This window comes from Microcaecilia unicolor, chromosome 3 (assembly GCF_901765095.1).
Source record: "Microcaecilia unicolor chromosome 3, aMicUni1.1, whole genome shotgun sequence".
NCBI lineage: Eukaryota > Metazoa > Chordata > Amphibia > Gymnophiona > Siphonopidae > Microcaecilia > Microcaecilia unicolor.
Window position 1 is genome coordinate 247,931,243 of NC_044033.1, and position 24,943 is coordinate 247,956,185.

Consider the following 24,943-nt stretch of genomic DNA (forward strand, 5'->3'; position numbering starts at 1 on the left):
AGAAGGTCCCTCCTTCGCTTTTGTTCTTGCTCCAGTTCAGGGTGCGTTTGTTCACTGTGAGGAAAGTTCATGTTGTGTTGTGTTTCTTCTTCGTTATGCTTTGGAACTTTTGTATACTGAAGATAGAAGGGGCTGGACGTCCAGGGTCACTGCCTTCTTTCAGTGTTCTCTATCTCCGCCTGCTGGTAGGTGGATACAACCCATCAGTTCCTGGATGCATCTGCTGTGACTAAAGGAAAGAAAATTATCAGGTAAGTCCTAATTTTTCCATCTCAGGGAAATGACACCCATTATTAGTGTCTGCAGTTTCTTGGGCCTGACCATAGCCCTGCTAAGTGTGTTCTCTGTCTTCACATGAAGAAGAGGACTCAGGTTTCCCGATAGGCTCAACGCGAGAAGGTTTTTGGAGTCAAGTCTGATTCCTCGACATCAGTATCGAGGGCGGAGGCATCAGAATTGATGTTGAGCATTGCACTGATATCGGAAGTGGTGGTAAGCATGGCTTTTCGAGACCCTTAGACACTGGGAGCAGTGAGGCGTTGAGTGGGTCTCCACCTGTCTCATGGCCTTCTGCTGTGCAGGCCCCCCGGGACCGTTCGTCGATAGACCCGACCCCGAGGCGACATGAGGATTCAACGTCATCCTCAGCAGCACCAAGGGGCCTGGGTGATGTGCTTTGGGCGAAGGTCAAGAAGCATCGTCATCGGTCACCCTCTATACATGGTGCCGGGAGCTCCGGAGCGTCGAAGGATTCAGCTCCCCAGAAGCGTCGGCGCCAGGAGGACCACTCTCCCTCCATACAGGAGGTGCCGATGTGACTGTCTCCAAGCAGCTGAGATCCTGCTCCCGTATCGACCCCAGTGGTTCTGAAACCTACGCCTCAACCAGTACCCCAGCTTTTCCCAGTGTTGGCCCTCAATGAGCGCACCCACCCAGTGGCAGCACCACACTCCCTTCTCTACCTTTCCACCATCAGCGGCCCAGTATCTGCCCCCATCTCTGAATCCCACACCCTGTTATACCTCAGATGCGGCCACAGAGGTTAACTTTTGCTGCCTGCATCGACCTGGCAGGCTTCCCTCTGCCACTTTCCACCAGTAATGAAACAAGAAGTGATGTCAGTGAGGGCGAGATGCTGAAGAGGAATGCCTGCCGGTTTGGCGCAGGCAGTGAAAATGAATCACTGCAGCCGCCTCTGAAGTTCACCAGGGAGGGGATTCAGAGACAGGAGGAGTTGCCATTCTGTGGGATGGGGATTGGGGAGAGAGGAAGAGATGTTGAATGCAGGTGTGTGTGTGTGTGTGTGGGGGGGGGGGGGGGGGGTAAGCTGGGTGTGCCTGAGCTAAAAATAGGTGAGTCTGTGTCCACTCAGGCCCATCCTTAGCTACATCACTGCCCTGATGCCACACATTGAGAACCTATTCTACAATGGTTCCTTCGTGCCCAGATTCTGTTATAAAATACTAGCGTAACCTGGTATTGGCGCACTTATGCACCCACAGTTACACCACCCATAGGTGCCAAAATGCAGCAAGAGTGCACATCAGTTACTGTATTCTAGAAGCTTTGTGCGTAAGTGACAGCCCTGCTGATGCCCCTCCCATAGTCTGATCATATAAATGCACCCTTGTATTTACACGCTATCCACTGGATTCCACTTTTTCGGCACAGAAAAGCATTCTAATGGATTCAAGGAGCCAAAATGGGTCAGAAATGGCAGATCCGTTGCTAGAGGGGAATGGTGTTTTCAATCACTAGGGACAAGCAGGTTCCCTGGAATCCTGCAGTGCTTGTCTGTTTTCACTATTGAAAATGTGATAGTGAAACATCACCCGCACTGGCAGGAATGTAGGTGGAAGTTGCCCGCTTACCTTAGAAGGAGCAAGTGATTCCACTCCCTGATAACCTCGTCTTTCCTTTCTTTTTGATGGGATGTATATATTGAAAATTCTTTTGATCTGAGGAATATCTATCAGACTTCAACATAAAAAAGTTTTTGACTCTAAGGGAAAGGGAAATGGGACTTGATATACTGCCTTTCTGAGGTTTTTGCAACTACATTCAAAGCGGTTTACATATATTCAGGTACTTATTTTGTACCAGGGGCAATGGAGGGTTAAGTGACTTGCCCAGAGTCACAAGGAGCTGCAGTGGGAATCAAACTCAGTTCCTCAGGATCAAAGTCCACTGCACTAACCACTAGGCTACCCCTCCACTAAGCCATATCACATCATTTTTATATTTAATGATAATAATTTTGTGTGCTCAGAAAAGTGCTATTTGCCCTTAAAATTCATGTGAAAGGAATAATTATTGTGTACTAATAGTTCGTCCATATCTCCTGATTCATAAATAAACAAAAATTAATTATCTTAAAGTGTGCTCCCAGTCATTAAAAAAAAATCATTCCTTCCATCATGGATAACTTCACCCAATTTTTTCATGAAATTCTAAATCAAATCAGTCCAAATCTTAGTAACAATATCATTTCCAAAATTCCAATGAGGCAGTGGACAAAGAAATGATATTAAAAGTCTGGTGTTTAAAAAGTTCAATTTTTTTACCTTGCAACTAAAGTGAAGGAATGCCAGATGGTTCAGGTTATTTTCAATGTCTAGCTTGGCCGAGCAAAAGGTTAGAAAGGTCAGTGAGAAATGAAATTCTGTCCCTTGTGAATAATGAAGGCTAGCTCAACATTTGTATACTATTAGGCATATTGAATAGTTTTGCAAGCAGGCATGAGCCAGACATATGACATATTGTAGTTTAAAGATTAGGCAGAAATACTGTTTAGAGAGAGGCAATAGATTAGAATTTAGAAGTTCTTGATATTTAGAATATGTTTTATAAGGATGCTTATTTTAGAATATGTTTTATTCTGTAATTTCTATGTAGAATATTTGTTCAATTCTTTGTCTGACTTTCTAAGCAAGGACTGCAGTGAAGAGGCCAACATGTGTTTTAAGTTATTCTGCAGTTCTGGCTGGTTCAATGTATAAGCTGATAGGTGAAAAAGGTCAGGACTAGTCAGCTCTCTTCTCCTTGATTAATTATAGGTAAAATGTAGGAATGGATCTTGAAAGTAATAACTGATATGTATGCTATTAAGTAAGATTGGCCCTTGACCCCTTTAATGAATGCCAGAGTTTAGTTAGCAGTTAGTACTAGGAATATGAGAATAATAAATGTAAGAATATCCATTATCCTCTAAGTGAATCCAGGTTAAGCTATAGATGAGAAATCAATCATAATAACATGCAGGAGTTCTGGAGCCCAAATGTCTGGCTTGAGGGGCCCCAGGTCAGAGGTCAGTTTGAGAAATATCAAACCTATGTAACTGATATTTTAAAAGTAATGATTGGTTGAGGCAAGGTAGCTAATCTATTCCTTAACCAATTGGAGAGTAAGGGGGGGCTAGGCTAGGAGGGGGATAGAACTGTATTTAAGTGGGAGAAGAAGCAGTTTACGTCAGAAGGAGCTCAGAAGAAAGAGAAGGACAGAAGGAACAGACAGAAGAAGGAGAAGACAGCATAAGAAGAGAAGCAGCTGAGACAGAAGCCACAAAGACACAGAGAGCTGAGAAAGAGAAGAAGAGACTTAATGCTGATGTTCTACTTTGTTTGCTGGCAAATAAAGAAGATTTCTCTCTCATTCTGGTGTGCTGTCTGACTCCTGAAGTATCATAAATTCATGCATCAATTCCTGCAACACCAAGATTTATGAATCTGGAGATATGGAAGTGCCCTTCATGTTTGTAGCTGAGGCAATGGAAGGTTAAATGATCTTCACAAGAAACAGCAGTGGGATTTGGACACTGGCTTCCCTAGTTCTCTGCATACTGACTTAACCATTAGACTCTTTCTTCATCTATGATGGATTATTTAAGATAGAAAATGACAGCAGATAAAAGCCATATGGCCTATCCAGTCTGCCCATCCATATCATCCACTTTTGCTTCCTCCCCGTAACAGATCCCACATGCCTGTCTTGTGCTATCTTGAATTCAGATACAGTCCTTATCTCCACCACCTCCATTGGGAGGTCGTTCCACACATCCATCATCCATCACCCTTTCTGTAACAAAGTATTTCCTTAGTTACTTTCCGTAAAGAAGTATTTCCTTAGTTACTTTCCGTAAAGAAGTATTTCCTTAGTTACTTTTGAGTTTATCCTCCTTCGTCTTCATCTTATGCCCTCTTGTTCCAGAGCTTCCTTTCTGCTCAGAGAGATCTGCCTCCTGTGTGTTTATGTTTTGGAGATATTTAAATGTCTCCATCATATCTCCTTTCTCTTGTCTTTCGTAATTCCTTCCAAAGTAAACATGGATTATATAACATTTGCTCACCTGTCTGGTTGGAGATCTCTCCTTCCGGACAGACAACACAATCATGGCAGCAAACTGGTTCTTCCCTCCTGGTTAATTTCATATAACCAGGAGCACAGCTCTCACTGCATTTGGATTTTGGAGGCGACTAAGGGTTGAAACAAAAACAGAATAAATCTAGTTTGTGCTTTTCAAAATAATCTGCCTTTTTTTTTTTTAATAAAAAAAGAGTTCAAACTTTTTATTTTGGTAGAATGTATCAAATGTATGGTTGGAGTGGGGAGGAAAGTCAATATTTTAAAAATCAGGTGCCAAAATCAGGTGATTAAATATAGGCAGATTGCAAAGAGTCATGTGATGCAGTGGACAGCTACGGATATACCTAAAGACCCCATCCCACATACAGCATGTAATCAGTGTCCTCCTGGTTGGATTGTGCCCAAATTGTACAGCTCAAGCTTTAAGCCTGCATGGACAAACATGGCATCATTCTCTAAGCTCCCGCGGAGAAAGGATGAGCGTGAACAAGCATCAGGAAACAACATGGCGGCCTCCCCACCAGCGTCACAATCATTTGCCAGCTCGGACTTATTAATCGCAGAGCTAACGGAATCTGTAGTGAGAGCTCTATATTTAAGATTCACTCAATTATCTGATCAAATATCAGTGATAGCAGTGATTGCCTTGGATCTTACACGAAGTACTGGTGAACTAGAAACACATGTCTCGGAGGTGGAAGATGAACAACAAGGCCGACCTCAGGGTTGGCCCATTTAGAGCAACTGGCACAGGAATTACAACAAAAGATCAACGATCAAGAAAATCGCTCCTGACAAGACAATATTAGATTCATGGGTTTACTCAAATCGATCCCTGAAGCACAGCTTCAGAAAACTTTGGAGACATGGCTCCTGGTGAACTTTCCAGAATCAGGGGAGGGCTCCACCATTAGACTGGGCCGGGCTCATCACATCGGATTGCAGCACACCTGAGATTTACGCCCTCATGTAGTCAAAACGAAATTCCATCGCTATGCTCTAAAAGCACGGGTACTGCGACTCTACAGGGGCTGCCAAGAGACATTGAAATATGACAGAAAGTTGGTAAAGTTCTTTCAGGATTATTCAGTCTCGCTTGCAGCCTGACGTCAGGGCGTTTATCCCTGTGTGTGCAAAACTTGTGGACAGACATCAGCAATTTATTTTACAACTAGTAAAAAAGGCCCGTTTCTGACACAAATGAAACGGGCGCTAGCAAGGTTTTCCTCGGAGTGTGTGTGTTTGGGAGAGTGTATGTGAGAGTGAGTGTTTGAGAGTCAGAGTGAAAGTGTGAGTCCAATCCATGCTCCTCTGTCACCTGGCCCCTCCATTCATCCCTATCCAGCAATTCCGCTGTCTCCCTGAGGCCTGCCCTGCAATCCATATGCATCCATGGCCATCTGTCCCCTCCATTCATCCCTATCCAGCAATTCCCCTCTCCATGAGTCCTGCCCTTCCAATCCATGCCCATCCATGCTCCTTTGTCACCTGGCCCCTGCATTTTTCCCTATCCAGCATTTCCCCTCTCTGCCTGAGGCCTGCCCTGCAATCCATATGCATCCATGGCCATCTGTCCCCTCCATTCATCCCTATCCAGCAATTCCCCTCTCCATGAGTCCTGCCCTTCCAATCCATGCCCATCCATGCTCCTTTGTCACCTGGCCCCTGCATTTTTCCCTATCCAGCATTTCCCCTCTCTGCCTGAGGCCTGCCCTGCAATCCATATCCATCCATGGCCATCTGTCCCCTCCATTCATCCCTATCCAGCAATTCTCCTCTCCCTGAGTCCTGCCCTTCCAATCCATGCTCCTCTTTCACCTGGCCCCTCCATTCATCCCTATCCAGCAATTCCCCTCTCTGCCTGAGGCCTGCCCTGCAATCCATATGCATCCATGCCCATCTGTGCCCTCCATTCATCCCTATCCAGCAATTCCCCTCTCCCTGAGTCCTGCCCTTCCAATCCATGCCCATCCATGCTCATCTGTCACCTGGCCCCTCCATTTTTCCCTATCCAGCAATTGCCCTGTCTCCCTGAGGCCTGCCCTGCAATCCATATCCATCCATGCCCATCTGTCCCCTCTATTCATCCCTATCCAGCAATTTCCCTCTCTCCCTGAGTCCTGACCTCCCAATCCATGCCCATCCATGCTCCTCTGTCCCCTGCCCCCTCCATTCATCCCTTTCCAGCAATTGCCCTCTCTCCGAGCCCTGCCCTCCCAATCCATGCCCATCCATGCTCCTCTGTCCCCTGCCGACTCCATTCATCCTTTTCCAGCAAGTCCCCTGTCTCCCTTCCATGACCCCCCCTTGCATCCATGCTCCTCTCTCTCCCATGTCCCAGCCTGGGCCGCCCTCTTCTCCCCCACCCCCCCCCTTCGCATCCATGGTGTCGTTTCTCCCCTGCCCTCCCGCTCCCATTGTTTTTCTTTTGTGGCCACCCTCTTCGCTCCCCCCAACATGGTTTTTATTTTTTTTTCTTGTTTTTAAATGTACCTCCGTGGCGGTTCCGGCAGCGAAGCGTCAGGGAAGGAGGCGGTGCTCCCGACGTCTAGCCTTCCCTTCGCTGTGTTCCGCCTTCTTTTGACGTCATCCTTGACATCAGAAGAAGGCGGAACACAGCGAAGGGAAGGCTAGACGTTGAGAGCGCCGCCTCCTTCCCTGACGCTTCGCTGCCGAGCGTTGCGATTGGATGAGTGTCATTGCTCCGCCCTCGACGTCATCACGTTTGACGCGTGGGCGGGGCAGACACAATGCGATCTCACCCCCTTCACTTTTGGCTAACAGGCTTCATTCGAACGTTGGAGGTGCGTTTTATATAGAGAGATATCCAGTGACTCTCAAAGTGCAAGTTGATGGCAAATGGGTTGCTTATTTGAGTCCTGAGGAAGCTCTAGACTGGCTGAATCTTACCCCCCTCCAACTTAAAGTCTGGCCTCTGCAGGAGTGTTGGAATTACAGGTATCACATTAACAGCAGCTATCTATACTTTATGTGAGACTTATGAACAGTATCCTGGTTAAGCAAGCTGGTGGCCTCAAGCGATAAAAATGATTGAATTGCAGGTTATACATTGCATGGGGAGGATTTAAGATTGATGTTCACTTTAACACAAATCCAGGTGTGGGATGGGGTGCTCGAGGCATTAGTGCCGCTCTACCTACTCACACTTTGTGGGGTTGGTCACTAGATTGCGAGAGGAGAAGGGAGAAGTGGAGAGGAAGGATGCAAAATGGGTTGGGGGTTCACAGCACTTGGACAGTCCCTAAACATGCAGGAGTTAAGGTTTATGATATTGCTGTTTTATATGCTTACTCTTTGTCTAACTTCTAGGATTTTGGTTACAGCTACACATAGCGTAATCTATTCAATTCTATATTCTATTGGAGACTTGATGTTGGATTGGGGCTAGGCAGCCTGGGGCTGTGAGATCTTGGCCTGCCTGCTTGCCTTTTCACATCGTGGAGTTCTCTGCCTAACTCTACTCTGACTCGATTAATATCTTGGAATGGTTTGGGCATAACTTCACCCATAAAGTGATCCAAGATTCTTTCCCTTCTTAAACATCATAATGCTGCAATCACATGCTTGCAGGAAAGGGAAATGGGACTTGATATACCGCCTTTCAGAGGTTTTTGCAACTACATTCAAAGCGGTTTACATATATTCAGGTACTTATTTTGTACCAGGGGCAATGGAGAGTTAAGTGACTTGCCTAGAGTCACAAGGAGCTGCAGTGGGAATCGAACTCAGTTCCCCAGGATCAAAGTCCACTGCACTAACCACTAGGCTACTCCTCCACTCCAAGGAGACTAAACTATCTGATGAAGATCAAATTGTGCCAACAATGGGTGGGAGAATGTTATTTTTCCTCTAGTACAAGTTGTTGGTGAGGCCCCACCTAGAGTATTGCGTTCAGTTTTGGAGGCCATATCTTGCTAAGGATATAAAAAGACTTGAAGTTGTGGAAAGAAAAGCTACAAAGACATATGAGGAGAGACTTACTGACCTGAACAGGTATACCCTGGAGGAAAGGTATTAATCCACACACAAACTTTTCCGGAGACGGGAAGGTGTTAGAACTACAGGGCATGAATCAAGGTTGAAGGGGGGAAGGCTCAGGAAAAATGTCAGGAGGTATTGCTTCACAAAGAGGTTGGTGGATACTTGGAACGCCCTCCCGCGGGACGTGGTAGAAATGAAAATGGTAACAGAATTCAAAAATGCATGTGATAAACACAACGGAATCCTGTTCAGAAGGAGTGGATCTACAGAAGCTTAGCGGAGATTGGGTGGCAACACCAGTAATTGGGAAGCAAAGCTAGTGCTGGGCAGACTTCTGTGCCCTGAAAATGGCAAGGACAAATCAAGGTAAAGTAGCATATACAATGAGTTTATCTTGTTGGACAGACTGGATGGACCGTAGAGGTCTTTATCTGCTGTCATCTATTATGTTATTCTTTGCTAGAATGGTGAGGGGGTATGGCCACACTTATTCATAAGGACCTGCCCTGTACCTTGCGGTTAATGGTGAGAGACAGAGTGGCAATATTTATTCATTTAAACTTTATAGGTACTGAATACTTTTTGTGTGTAGTTTATGCACCAAATGTCTATGACGCAGCCTTTTTCATTCTTTGGTGCAGTTGGGCTTATAACATGATAGTGCCCCATGGATATTGCTAGGAGTCTTCAACCAAGTTTCAGACCCTACCTTAGATCGCTCCTTCCTGGGAATATGGAATGGAATGGGGCGTGACAGGTGCCTCCTTCACCTTTGCAAAATTCTTAACTTAATAGACCCCCGGCGACTCCTGAACCCTGCATCACGTGATTCCACACACTTATCCTGTGCACATCAATCGTGGTCCTGAATAGATTATATGCTTTTATCCACATCAACAGAGTGAAAACTGCTGGGACCCATTCATCTCAATTACTGGATTCAGGCACCTTCGTCCACACCGCAATTACCATTGCATTTTGGTTTCCATTTCAAGCCATTGCGGAGGGTGTAGCAATGGCTATGTAAATTTTATTGCCTGAACCCTAATGTTTCTCTTTTACTACCCCTGTCAGGAAATGTGGCTTTTCCAGTGGGGAGTTCCTCCTTGGTTTTTCGGAATTGGAAAAACAATGGTGTTATGTACCTTTTCCATGTTCTAACAGAGGAGGGAACCCTTAAGCCCCCGGTGGATTTGTGGGCAGGCCGTGAACCCCATCTCGCTGAACAGTTTACATATCTACAATTATAACACTATGTAGCATCACTTCCACGACCCGCCTTGTCTTCTGAGGTGTGGGACACTAGTAATGAGATCTTGGATCTGGATGCACAGTTGTCAGTCCCACTGAAATATTATCATAGACAACTCAGGGAGAGTAACCCGGCTATTAACAATGAGTTACTAGCACAGAAATGGTCAACCGAGTTATCTTGTCAAGTGCAAGGTACCCAGGTGAGAGCTAGTTACTTGCTACCCGCACATACACAGTAAGTTCAGTGCATTGGGAGCTCTAGTTTGTTTTTGATGCACCTCCATATATCACAATCACGGACGATTGTCCAAAGTGTGCGGGCATACACTGCTTTTGGAAGCAGCTGTATGCACACGTTTCTAACATTTGGCAAATAGCTTGGCAACGTACGTCCTCCTACTTTTTGAGGGTTTTGTTACAAGATGCAATCCCCTGGCGGGCATGAAGGCATTTATGAAATGGGCTGCCCTCATGGGGAAAAAAGTAATACTAATGCATTGGCTCACACCTGACCCTCCATCTGTATCACAGTGGCACTCTCTGATGATCCAACTGAGTGACTTGGAGCGTAGAGACATTTCCGACCCCTCCTCTGCAAAAGGAAATAGCTTCTTACAGCTTTGGTCCCCATTCTGAGACACTTTGACTCCTCTAATTCTTAGTAGAAGAAATGAATAGCTGACATATAATGAGCTGAGCCAAGTGCCGACAAGATAGGATGGGAAAGGGTGGAGGGATGGAGAGGGGGAAGAGAGGAGGGAGAAACAACTATATAAAACTATTTTCTTAGCTGTTTGTATCTTACAAAGTTTGTAACCAGCTGATTGTATATTATCCTCACAGTTTTTGGCATTACTGTTTTTATATGGTTTATTTTGGATTAATAAACATAAAGAAAAAAAATGTAGGCAGATTGCTAGTAACTTAGGATCCTAAATTTTAGACCAAACATTAACTAAAACCTAGACCTGCAACTTAAGAAAACAATTTTCAAAAGGCTTTCCAAAGGCAGAGGGTGGGGTAGGGAGGTTACCCTTTGAAAAATGTTGCAGGTCAGCAAAACATTTTTCAAAGGGTAACCTCCCTACCCCACCCCCTGCCTTTGGAAAGCCTTTTGAAAATTGTGTACTTGCTGACCTGCAAGTACACACCAAATGGAAATACTCCCAAACACAGAATAAACGCCAAGCAATTTGGAACCAATATTCTGTATGGTTAAACCACACTGGTGACTAAATTCCTTATAATAAAGGAAAGAGGTGACTCTCATTAATCAATTCATACCATCAAAGAAACCAAACTCGGGTTGCAAGTATAGGCTAGGTAAAGGATGTAATCAAAGAGTTCCTCTTCCACCTTCAAAAACTGTGCTCAACCTACAAATAATGTTCAACTTATAAGTGGCCGCAGACTCGACATAAACACTTCCAATAATGCCTAATAATCAAGATTGAAAATACAAAAGGCACTTATCTGTGTTTATTGAGCATTATTGGAAGTGGTTATTTTGAGTTTCTGGACACTTGTAAGTTGTTTAGACATTATTTGTATGCTGAGCACAGTTTTTGAAGATGGAGGAGGAACTCTTTTTGATTATATCCTTTATCTAGCCTATACTTGCAACCTGAAGTTTGATTTCCTTGATGGTATGAATTGATTAATGAGGGTCCCTTCCTTCCTTTATTATATTGAATTTAGTGGGCAAAAATGTATGTCAAAATGATGAAAAAAGCACAATGGACATTCAAGAATGGGTTGGCATTAGAATGATGTTTTTTTAGCAGAATGATATTTATTGAGTCATCTAATAAATATCATTCTGATGCCAACCCACTCTTGAAGGTCCATTGTGCTTTTTTTTTGTCATTTTGGCTTTGTTCTTTGGACTCTCTCTCTCTCTCTCTCTCTCTCTTTTTTCTGTTCATTCAAAAATGTGTGTCAGTCAAACATGCTATGAGATCCTTCCCATCATTTTATGAAGGTAGTTCGGATGATTTATTGTCTTATCTCATGCCTTAACGTTATATAACTCTGACCTGGGTGAACGCTTTGTCCCACACAATCGCCTTCTCGTTGATGTTGAACTCTTGTCCTGCAGGAGCATAAGGGTTGTAGCTGCCAATTATTTCAGAGGTTTGCCTCCCGTTAGGGAGATACACCATGTTTACAATATCGTAGCCAATGGCGAGATCTCCATTATCAAAATAGATCTCTTCACCCAGAATATTCTTAAAGTGGACATTCTTCAGATAACGGTGGAGCTATGGATTGAAAAAATGCTCTTTTGAAACCATAATTCATACATTCTAACATGATGTGTAATGAGACAGTAAGGCATATTTTGTAGCTATGGGGTTACTATTCAAAAGCACTTATTCAAGTAACAGAACCTGCTATCTCAGATAAGTGCTGCTGACTGGGATATTCAGATATTCTAATACCTCTAGATATCCTTACAGACCACTTCTGCACTATGGGGTAGATTCTATAAGTAGCGCCTAAAAATCGGTGCCAAACATGTATTGCTTAGCATGATTCAATAAGGGGTATGTATCTCTTATAGAATCATGCTTAGGGCACAAACCCTGCACCTGCAATTACACCTGCTATAAGCAGCCATAAATGCTGGTGCCTACATTAGGCACAGATTGGCCATATTCTATATCTACATGCGTAAAATTTGGGAACGACCCTGGAATGCCCCAGAAATGCCCCTAGCCATGCCCCCAAATATTTACAAGTGTTAGGGTTTATGCATACATCGTTATAGAATACGATATGCATGTAAACCCTAAGTAGGGCAGATTAACACCAATAATTGGTTATCACCCAATTATCAGTGCTGATTGGCTCGTTACTCAGTTAAAGTACATGCATAAATTACACGCATAAATCCCAATTAAATCAAATTAGTGCCAATAATTGCTTATTAAAAAGCCAATTATTGGCACTAATTAGCTCATTATTCAATTAAATTGCCTGTGCAAATTGGGTGCATGCCCAAATGTGCACATACTACACTTGGCAACTTTTATAGGATTAGGGGATTAGTGTATACTATCCTAGTGCCTACCTTTGGGCACCCTATACAGAATTCTACTCTAGCCCCCAGATTCTATAAAGGTCGCCCAAATGTGGGCATGGATCCCAGCTCAGCACCCCAAATAGTTAATTGACTCTAGTGATTTAATTATTGGAGCTAACAAGCACTTTATTGGCACTAATTATGATTTGGGCACAGATCTGGCTACACACTATTCGGTGACATCGTGTGATAAAACCGGCTAACCACTGATTTTCAGCTTATCATTTGCTACGTTTGGTGGCCAGATTTGGCCGCTCCAACAACAGGTCTATCTTTGGCCACTATGAACTTAGCTAGCCAGCGCTGAAAGCGCTTAGAGCTGATTTCCACTTCAAACTTTGGGTGTGAGAATTTATACCAACTGAAAACCTGGTGTAAATCCTGGCATGTAATTTTGGCACTGATCCCCAGTATTCAGTAATACTATGCGCATCTTTCGTGAACATCCCTAACCCACCCATGCCCCTCCTATAGCCACCCCACTTTTGAGTCTGTGCTATATGATTTGCTTGACGATCTTTACAGAATAGTGCCTAGCAAGATGCGCATGCAAATCCTAAATGTTGCCAATTAATGCCAATAATTGTTAGCACCTAATTATTGGTGCTAATTGGCACGGAAATTTGTGTACCATTTATAGAATGTAGGAGTATTGATAGTAACATAGTAGATGACGACAGATAAAGACCTTTCCGGTTCATCCAGTCTGCCCAACAAGATAAACTCATAGCATAGGTATAATGTGCTACTACATATATACACTTAATCTTTATTTGTCTTTGCCATTTTCAGGGCATAGACCATAGAAATCTGCCCAGCACTGGACTTGTTCTCCAACAACTGAAGCTGTCATCAAAGCCCACCCCACCCATCCAAATCTGTCTAGCCATAATCAGGACATTTTCAGGGCACAGACTGTAGAAGTCTGCCCAGTACTGGCTTTGCTTCTCAATTACTAGTGCTAGTATCTAATCACCACTAAGCTTGCTTGGTTTCATGCCTTCCATATAGGATTCCTCTGTGTTTATCCCACATATTTTTGAATTCCGTCACCATTTTCATCCTCCACAACCTCCCGCAGGAAGGCATTCCAGGCATCTACCACCCTCTCTGTAAAAATGTACTTCCTGATGTTATTTCTGAGTCACCCCCCCCCCCCCCCCCCTGCAATCTAAGTTCACATCCTCTAGTTCTATCACCTTCCCTCCTCTGGAAAAGGATCTGTTTGTATAGTAATAGCACTTATTCTGCTTATATGCAATGTAACACAATAGGACGTTAACTGATAAGTATACACAACTGAAAAAGCTGGTGTTTTGTACACTTGTGTGTGTGTGTGTGTAAATGTGGGCACCCAGTTAGAGAATTGCAGTTTATATGGGTGTTTTCTTCTTAACCGTGATTTGTCTCCCTCAGTTATTTTTTTTGTGTGGATTTGGTAAGCCTGCCTAGAGACCCATATACAGATTACAAACAAAGGCAGACAGGGACCCTTTATACATGTTGAGAGAAATTCTAGAAATGGGGCCCAAAATTCAGTGCCCCCCCAAAATTGGCGCTGAACGGTATTCTATAACGGGCATTCTGGGATAATCACCTTTTATAGGATAGTGTGCAGTGCTAGGATTCACACTCTACTTTGGGTATAAGGAGTTACATCAGCTGAAACCGTGTGTAAATGTCAGCATGCAAGTTGGGCGTAGATTCCAAAGTTGGGCGTGGATCCCCTGAATACTGTAACACTGCGTGCATTTTAAAGGAACACCCCTAGCTCACTTCAGTGGCATAGCTATGGGGGCCCCCCAAATTGGATCTGTGCCCCTGGTTTGCTGGCGGGGTCCCCAACCCCCGCCAGCTGAAGCTTTTTTCCAGCGCTGACCTTTCGCAAATTCTTGAAGGCTTTTCTTTTCAATAAATTCCTTGACTAGATGTTGAAATGAGTTATAGCAAAGATCTTTCTCCTCACTTTTTCAAGAATATTCCTTTAACTCTTACAGTTTTCATAATATGTACTATACTACTACTACTACCGTGTTTCCCCGAAAATAGGACATCCTCCGAAAATAAGACCTAGTAGAGGTCTTGCTGCAATTTGAAAATATAAGGCCTCCCCCGAAAATAAGACTTAGCAGGGGAGGCCTTATTTTTCGGGGAAACATCGGGGTCACCCCCCCCACCCGAGATCGCCGGCTCCCCCCCTCGATCGCCGGCTCCCCCCGCCCTCAGTCGCTCCTGGAACTAACCTCTTAAATGCTTCCTTTCACCTTCGCACTCGCCGCAAGCAGCAGGGCAGGCCACTCCTTCCTTCCGTGTCCCGCCCTCGCCTGACGTTACGTTACGTCAGGCGAGGGCGGGACATGGAAGGAAGGAGTGCCTGCCTGCTGCTTGCTGCGAGTGCGAAGATGAATGGTGAAAGGAAGTGTTTAAGAGGTTAGTTCCGGGAGCGACTGAGGGTGGGGGGAGCCGGCGATCGAGGGGGGGGGGGAGCTGGGCGACCTCAGGTGGGGAGGGCGACCCGATGTTTCCCCGAAAAATAAGGCCTCCCCTGAAAATAAGACCTAGCGGGTCTTGGGGAGCAAAAATTAATATAAGACAGTGTCTTATTTTCGGGGAAACATGGTACTACTTATCATTTCTATAGGGCTACAAGTAACTTATACTGTTTAGTACTTATGTAAGCTACATAAAGCTGAATAATTGTATTAGGATAATGTGGGATACAAGTATCAAATAAGTAAAAGTGTCATCAAAGACTTAAACAGAGCCACTGCCACATATGTTTTCCTACTTACCATTCCTCTCCCTATGCATCTGCTGTTTGGAGTGCTCAAATTTTCTGGGTTAATTTGCATGTGCATGCTAGAATTTTCAAAAGTAGATGCAAAGCTCATCCCTGGGAATGTCTCTTAAATTCTTAAAAGGGGTATATAAATGTTTGTAATGAATGTATGTAGGGCTTTTCATTTGACTGAGTGGAGGAGTGGGCCTAGTAGTTAGTGTAGTGGCCTGAGAATCTGGGGAACCGGATTCCATTTCCACTGCAGCTCCTGTGACTCTGGGGAGTCACTTTACCCTCTATTGCCCCAGGTACAAAATAAGTACTTATATGTAAACCACTTTGATTGACAAAGAAACCAGCAGATCCGATGATCAAATTCATACAACATTTCATTGAAACAAAACCCAATGTGGTCCATATTTGGCCCCAGAGGGCTGCTTCAGGGGTACAGGTCTGGAAATGGCCATGAATATTTATAAAGGGAAAGGGAAATGGGACTTGATATACTGCCTTTCTGTGGTTTTTGCAACTACATTCAAGTGGTTTACATGGTATATTCAGGTACTTATTTGTACCAGGGGGCAATGGAGGGTTAAGTGACTTGCCCAGAGTCACAAGGAGCTGCAGTGGGAATTAAACTCAGTTCCCCAGGATCAAAGTTCCACTGCACTAACCAGTAGGCCACTCCTTTTAAGTATGAGTTTTTGCAATATGTATACATTTTATATGTGCTTTGTTTGTATGTTTGTTAGAGCACATAATTCTAGCGCTGGGATCCCTCACATTTTGTATGTATTATGATCCATTAGGTTGTGGTTGTGTTTTGTATGTTAATATGATTTTATGGCTATTTCTAGTTTTGTACCCCTGAAGCAGCCCCTGTGGGGTTGAAATGTGGACAACGTCAGAATTTTGTTTCATAACATTTTGTGTGGATCTGCTGGTTTCTTTGTTACTACTGTTGCGGACCTGAAGTACCTCTGATATACATTATGAACTATTTTGATTGTTAACCACAGAAAGGCAGTATATCTAATCCCATCCCCTTTCCCTACAGTCCTGTTTCACATTCATGTTGTCTTGGGTGAATTTTTTCAATAAATTTTGTTTTTGATTATCTTGGAACAAACTAATGTGCGTTTAATCAGTTAAAACATGGCAATGCAATTAACACGTTACATGTGGAAGGGCATAATCGAACGAAAAACGTCTATCTCCATGGGCGTTTATCTCCGAGAACGGGGCGGACCGAACCGTAGTTTCGGAAAAAAATAGACGTCCATGTTTTATTCGACAATTTGTGAGCTGGGCGTTTTTGTTTTCAGTGAGAATGGAAAATGAAAGCGCCCAGCTCAAAACGAATAATCCAAGGCATTTGTTCGTGGGAGGGGCCAGGATTCGTAGTGCACTGGTCCCCCTCACATGCCATTACACCAACCGGGCACCCTAGGGGGCACTTTAAAAAAAAAAAAAAAAAGGTAAAGAGCTCCCAGGTGCATAGCACCCTTCCCTTGGGTGTTGAGCCCCCCAAATCCACCTCAAAAACCCACCGCCACCAAGTCTACACCATTACTATAGCCCTAAGGGGTGAAGGGGGGCACCTACATGTGGGTACAGTGGGTTTGGGGGGCGGTGTGGAGGGCTCCCATTTACCAGCACAAGTGTAACAGGTGGGGGGGGGGGATGGGCCTGGGTCTACCTGCCTGACGTCCACTGCACCCCTAATAACTGCTCCAGTGACCTGCATACTGCTGCAGGGAGGTGGGTATGACATTTGAGGGTGAACATAAAAAGTGTGAAACGGCATATGTTTGTGGTGGGAGGGGGTTGTGACCACTGGGGGAGTCAGGGGAGGTCATCCCCAACTCCCTCCAGTGGTCATCTGGTCATTTAGGGCACTTTTTGGGGCCCCATTCGTGGAAAAACAGGGTCCAGGAAAAGTGCCCTAAATTCTCGCTAAAAACGCATATTTTTTTTCCATTATCGGCGAAAGGCGCCTATCTCTGATCGGCCGATAACCACGCCCCAGTTCCGCCTTCACCACGCCTTTGACACGCCCCCATCAACTTTGTCCGCATCCGCGACGGAGTGCAGTTGAAAACGTCCAAATTCGGCTTTCGATTATACTGCTTTATTCGTTTTTGTGAAATAAACGTCTATCTCCAGATTTGGGTCACAATATAGGCGTTTTTCTTTTTCAATTATAAGCTGGATTGCAAGCCCCAATATTTTTGTGGGGGCTAATTGCTCACAATGCACCAAACTCAAATCAATAAAAGGCTGTTACCTTCCAAGGCAAGTTATCCTGTAATTTCAGACTTTTTGCATTCTCCAGCCTGTTATTTCTAGAACCCTCTTTGGCCATTTCATGTAAGGCGTATGCCAAGGAATACACAGCATTGTAAACTTTGTAGCTGCTTCCCAAAAATTTCTGGGTACAGTGTAGGAAATTCAATTTCATAAAATCTGTGTAATTTTTGCAGGTTCTTTTAATGCTCGCGGAGCACTGGGGGTGGCACAGGTCCCACCACCAAACATCAGTCCCCTCGTTGCTTGGAAAAAGGCCTGCATCTACCTCACGGACAAATTTTGAAAAACTTGGAATAGCCCTGTTTGGTGCTGTGAATGCCAAGGTGTTGTTCTTCAGATTCTGACTAAATAAGGTGTATGGATAAAATTCCCATTCAGCTGTAGTGATCCAAACTTTCCTGGACATCTTCAGAAAGTCTGTTCTGACGTACAGGTCTAATACATAGTGCAGATTACTGTAGATAATAATCACGTTAGTTGATGTCTGCATTTGCTTCTCTATTTGACGTATCCTCTCTTCTAGTATGTAATTGGTATAACTGAAGAGTTCAATGAAGGCAATACAGCCTCCATTCTGGACAATCCCTTCTTTTATGATCTTGATGCCTTCCCACTGCTGTCATTATCAGGTGCGATGATACCAACCCAGGTCCAGTCAAAATGCTTCAGCAACCTAACGATTGCAACGCAAAGAGACAGCTCACTGGGAACAGTCCGGTAGAAATAAGGAAACTTACTAGTGTCATTCATAAACAGATTCTCTGAGAAAAAGCTGATCTGTTGACAGAAATGATAATGCAATTGCTGTCTTTAGGCTGACAGATTTAACTTTTTGATCCTATACACAATTTAATAAACAGTGGAAACACAACAGATTTGTTGCAATATGCAATGGACTTGGCAAATTTAATCTCTTTACTTGTATAATTTTATTTAAATTGTTACTTTTTTTTATTTTTGAATTCAGTAAAAATTGCAGACTTCAGCTCAGACAGGTGAAAAAAAAGGGTCAATATGCAGCCATTACAGTCACCACTATCACCGATCCTTTTCAATCTAATGATGACCCCACTAGCCAAGGCCCTATCCAACCAAGGCCTTAACCTATTCATTTACGCAGACGATGTCACATTATACATCCCTTACAAACATGATCTAACGGAAATCACCAACGAAATCAAACTTAGCTTGAACATCATGAACTCATGGGCGAATGCATTTCAACTCACTTAACACAGAAACAACACACACTCTCATCCTCTCATCCCAATACAACACGAACAAACCCACCAATATAAACACCCCAGACTACACCCTACCTATCTCAGACAATCTGAAAATTCTCGGAGTTACAGTCGACCGAAACCTCACGCTAGAGAATCAAGTGAAATCAACAACAAAGAAAATGTTCCACTCAAAGTGGAAACTCAAACGAGTGAAACCTTTTTTCACGAGGAAAATATTTTGCAAATTGGTACAATCTATGAATCTAGACTATTGCAACAGAATCTATGCGGGATGCAAAGAACAAATCATAAAGAAACTCCAAACTGCTCAAAACACAGCAGCCAGGCTTATATTCGGAAAAACGAGATTTGAAAGCGCCAAACCCCTATGGGAAAAACTGCATTGGCTTCCAATCAAAGAATGTATTGCATTCAAAATCTGCACCCTGGTTCATAAATTATATACGGCAAAGCCCCGAGTTACATGACAGACCTACCACAACAAAATCAACATGAACATACCTAAATCTCAACCACCCAAGCTGCAAAAGCCTCAAATACAAATCAGCCTATGCATCCAGCTTCTCCTATCTCCTATATAAGCACACAACTATGGAACGCATTACTGACCGCAATGAAAACAACGTATGACCACCTAAACTTCCGGAAATTACTAAAAACTAACCTGTTCAAAAAGGCATAACCTAATGATCCAACTTAAACGCTTGAACCCTGCAACATAACGAAACCAAAACTCGTACTGGACATAACTTAACCTCCTCTTTATGATTCCCCAATGTGTCTGTCACACATGAACTTTTACTCTACTACTATATCACTTTGTATTTGTTCATACCAAAACTGGCAATCACCATTAAGGTACCATAACCAAAACCGAGCTTCTCATTTTTCCCCCCAAACCCACCTCCCCGCTCCCTCCGTTTTCTATTTCTGTTGATGGCTCTCTCATTCTCCCTGTCTCTTCAGCTCGTAACCTTGGGGTCATCTTTGACTCCTCTCTCTCCTTCTCTACTCATATCCAGCAGATCGCCAAGACCTGTCGTTTCTTTCTTTACAACATCCGTAAAATCCGCCCCTTTCTTTCCGAGCACTCTACCAGAACCCTCATCCACACCCTTGTCACCTCTCGTTTAGACTACTGCAATCTGCTTCTTGCTGGCTTCCCATTTAGTCACCTCTCCCCTCTCCAGTCAGTTCCAAACTCTGCTGCCCGTCTCATCTTCCGCCAGGGTCGTTTTACTCATACTACCCCTCTCCTCAGGTCGCTTCACTGGCTCCCTATCCGTTTTCGCATCCTGTTCAAACTTCTTCTACTAACCTATAAATGTACTCACTCTGTTCTCCCCAGTATCTTTCCATACTTGTACTTCCCTACACTCCTTTCCGTGCACTCCGTTCCATGGATAATCCTCTTATCTGTTCCCTTCTCCACTACTGCCAACTCCACACTTCGCTCCTTCTGTCTCTCACTGCACCCTACGCCTGGAATAGACTCCCTGAGCCCCTACGTCTTGCCCCATCCTGACTATCTTTAAATCTAGATTGAAAGCCCACCTCCTTAACATTGCTTTTTACTTGTAACCACTCGCCTCCACCTACCCTCCTCTCCTCTTTCCTCTACACATTAATTGATTTGCTTGCTTTATTTTGTCTATTAGATTGTAAGCTCTTTGAGCAGGGATTGTCTTTCTTCTATGTTTGTGCAGCGCTGCGTACTTTGTAGCGCTATAAAAATGCTAAATAGTAGTAGTAGTATGTAAGCCACATTGAGCCTGCAAATAGGTGGAAAAATGTGGGATACAAATGTAACAAATAAAAAATAAATAAAAACATTTTTTGATACCCTGGCTGCCTCGGCTAATAAAAATCCAGATATTCAGCGTCTACCCCCTCTAACTGTTCCACAGACACAGTGCTGGTACTACAAGATTTCTATCATTCAGGTGTGTTCAGTGTCTGCTGATAATATTCATATCACCTTGATGAAGAGTAATGCTTTGTAGACATGGCTAATTTGTTAGAATCTAAAGTATAAAAGAGAAAACCTCCCTCCCCTACCTGTGAATAGTGGTACATTTCAAACAAGTTGGATATCTGCATTGATTCCTCAGGTGGAAGGCCTTCAATGATTGCAGATAGTGTTCCAGAGGTTCCACATCTGTAATTTAGGATTCCTTTGTCCTTTCCTGAAAACACATCCACAGCGGCCGCAAATGTTAGGAGTGGATTATTGTAAGAATCGTAAATGTGGAACCCTAGGGTGATGTTGGGTAAGAGCTCCGAGCTGTTGTTGATCTCCTCCACTGCGGCAACCATGGCCAAGAAGTTATAATAGTAAGATGGAACATTTCTGTAATTAAATGAGTTAGTAGTTAAATTTGTATCCACGCTCCCAATGCTCTGGCCCTTAGACTGAGAAGATCGCTTTCCTAGTGTGCTTGTGAAAGATTTCTGTAATTGAGGGTACTACTAAGCGATTTTGGAATGATGATCTTAAAGCTCTCTGGGTGGAGTAGGGAGTCAGTAAGGGGGAAAGGTATGGGGGCTTGCCGGAAAGGTGGGTTTTATATACCAGTAGTATGGTTTTATAAATAAAGAAGACTCTCATCAACATTCCTGGCGATATACAAGTGCAAAAGAATGCACTTGGATCACACAGCACATACATTTAGCAATATATGGGGGTAGTTCAATAAGTGGGCATTTCCTTTTAGGTGCCCCAAAGCCATGCGGTAGAAGCGTCTATAACCGCACCTGGGTGCCCAGATTCCATGATAGAATACTAATATAACCTGGCATCGTCATGCCTTACATTTACACCCCTGCAGTTATACAACTATAAACCTGGTATAACTCCGGTTGCCCACACACGGCAAGGGCGCATGCAGCTTACTGCATTCTGTAAGTTGTGCACGTAAGTGGCAGCTCCACCTATGCCCCTTCCGTACTGATACCCTCCTTGCATTCATGCACTGTGCCACTTAATGTGCACCCTTACAAAATCACATTTAGGTGTTCTGCTGCCCCTTACACACGTAAGTGTACACGTGACCGTGACAGTATTGTGTACACTTATGCATTCAAGTGGTGCGTAACTGTGGACACCCTGTTATAGAATTGCCCTTTACAGGAGTAGGTGTTCGGGGGGGCAAAGAAGAGTTGAGGTACGAAAAACACTTGTGTATAACTTGATGTGGGAGTCTGTTTTAAAAAGGCACATCAGTGCATGTGTTGCTGTTAGGAAACAAACATGTCATCTGTGCCTATGTGCCTTTCCTACCTAGATGTCCTCCACGAATTACAGGGGTATGACCTTTAAATGCATCCATTCTGCAGCCCCCCATTACCTTTCCACTTTCATCTCTCCCTACATTCCTCCCTGTGAACTCCGCTCGCTGGACAAATCTCTCTTGTCATCTCCCTTCTCCTCTACTGCTAACTCCAGGCTTCGTTCCTTTTCTCTCGTGGCACCTTATGCCTGGAATAGACTTCCTGAGCCTGTACGTCTAGCTCCATCTCTAGCACCTGTTTTCAAATCTATGCTGAAGACCCACCTTTTCACCACTGCTTTTGGCTCCTAGCCATTACTCAATTGCCCTCCCCTTGTTCCTTCTCACCCAGTACTTCCCTCGCCCTTAATTGTCTTGTCTGTCTATATTTTTAGATTGTAAGCTCTATTGAGCAGGGACTGTCTCTCTGTGTCAGGTGTTCAGCGCTGCGTGCGTCTGGTAGCGCTATATAAATGCTAATAATAATAATAATAGAAGAGGATAATAAACCTTTAGATCAATGTCCCATGAAACAATGAAAGAGAAATGTGAAGTTCAAAGAAAACTCTCCTATATCTAGTGTATCCTTGGTGCATCTGTAACTTTTTCAAAGGCGCGGTAATGTTTTTAGCGTGTGCTAATAATTAGTGCACACTAAATGCTTTGGGTGTCTCTAGCATTTAGCTCACACTTCTTTTTAGCGTACGCTAAAATTGCTAGCACGTCTTTGTAAAAGGACCCCACAAAACCCAAAGTGGATCTCACAAAGGAGCAAAGCCATGAAGCTACCTACCTTGCGTACCCTCTCAAGATTGGAGAAAATTGGAAGGAGAATGGCTTAGTTATGTGAAAAAAACTGGTTGCTATAATTCCTCCTATTGTTATATCTCCTCGCCTGTGGTATCCTGGTATGGAGAAGACCTTTCTCTGTCTACAGTTGTGCTCATCGGTATTCCACATAGAATCACTGAACAGCAGTAGAAACAGAAATAGGTGGGTTAACATCTTTTCCTTTAGAAAATAGCATATCCTGTAGAGTAATTGCACGTCGTGTTCTGTGGTCTTGTTCGTGGTAAGGGTGGGAGAGATGTTGCAGGGGTCTTGAAAGCCTCATCCAACCGTAGCTTCACCTATGAATTGAAGAATATTAGGCATTTGTCAAGTGATCTCTATCTGTGCATGAGTAGACTCCTATATGGACACAAAGGAAATGAAGAAAAGCTTTTTGAAACCATAACACTGATGCTGTTGAATTGATGCTTTTAAAGGCACCCTGTGACCTGCAAAGACCCTGCTTCTCAGAGGTTCAGCCTCAAGGGCTCCCTCCTCCTCTACTGTGTATTTAGTATTAATTATAGGTTTACTTTTTTAATGTAACCTTACAAAACTTGTGCCTTTATTACAAATCATGCAAATATTAATCTGATTGGAAACACTTACTAACAAACATAATAACGTTTTATTTGTAGCCCACAGCAAAACATTTTTGTCAGAAAAGAAACAAATTGATGCTCGATCCTTTGAAGGAGGGTCTCTGAGGCACTTTTTATAGAACTGGGACTCCTAGGACAAATCATCTAATACGTGTTGGCTTTGTGTGACTGAGGAAGTCACACTGTCACATCTGTTGTTTCAGGGGCCCATTTACTAAGGTGCTAAGGCACCTACTCGCATCCAATGTGCGTCAGTTTGGAACTTCTGACTGGCTACCGTGAACCCTAGGCAGTAATTCCAGTTTTTACGTGCAGCGCAAAATATTTTTTAATTTTTCTACCAAGTGGAGCTAACTGAGTGGTAATCAGCAGTGTACGCGCGCTGATGACTGCCCAGTTAATGCGTGAGACCTTACTGCTAAGTCAATGGGTAGCGGTAAGGTCTCAGGCCCAAAATGGACGTGCGCCAATTTTAATTTGGCTATCCATTTTTGGCAAAAAAAAAAATAAAAAGACCTTTTTTGCAGGTGCGCTGAAAAATGGATCTGTGTATGTCCAATACACGTGTCTACTCCTGCGCAGGCCACTTTGCGGCACATCTTAGTAAAAGGAGTTCTCACAGTCCAAATCCAATAATATTCTGGGCACAAGCCTGGGATTAGATAATAAGAACATCAGAACATAAGTGTTGTTGCCATACTGGTACAGACCAAAGGTCCATCAAGCCCAGAATCCTGTTTACAACAGTGGCCAATCCAGGTTACAAGTGCCTGGCAAAATCCCAGAACAGTAAAACAGATTTTATGCTGCTTGTCGTAGAAATAAGCAGTGGATTTTCCCAAGTCCATTTTAATAATGGCTTATGGACTTTTCTTTCAGGAAATTATCCAAACCAGTGGCGTAGCAAGGGCGGGGCGGTGGGAGCGGTCCGCCCCGGGTGTCAACGGGTGGGGGGGTGCATCCGTCCAGCCCCCCCGGCGCAGCGCCTCCCCCCCGACACGGTCCCCACCTGCCTACGAGCTCCATCCATCTGCAGTGCTGCTGTAAAGAAGAAATCGCTTCGTCGGCCCTTCCCTCACTCACTGTCTCCCGCCCTTGAGGAAATAGGAAGTTACATCAGAGGGCGGGAGACAGTGAGTGAGGGAAGGGCCGACAAAGCGATTTCTTCTTTACAGCAGCGCTGCAGATGGATGGAGTTCGTA

At 43.9% G+C, this 24,943-nt stretch overlaps 1 pseudogene; it reads right to left on the bottom strand.

The window, feature by feature from the left end:
- LOC115464566 overlaps positions 1-21,355 on the bottom strand; it is a 32,126-nt pseudogene extending 10,771 nt beyond the window's left edge.
- Between the last annotated feature and the right edge of the window lie 3,588 nt (positions 21,356-24,943).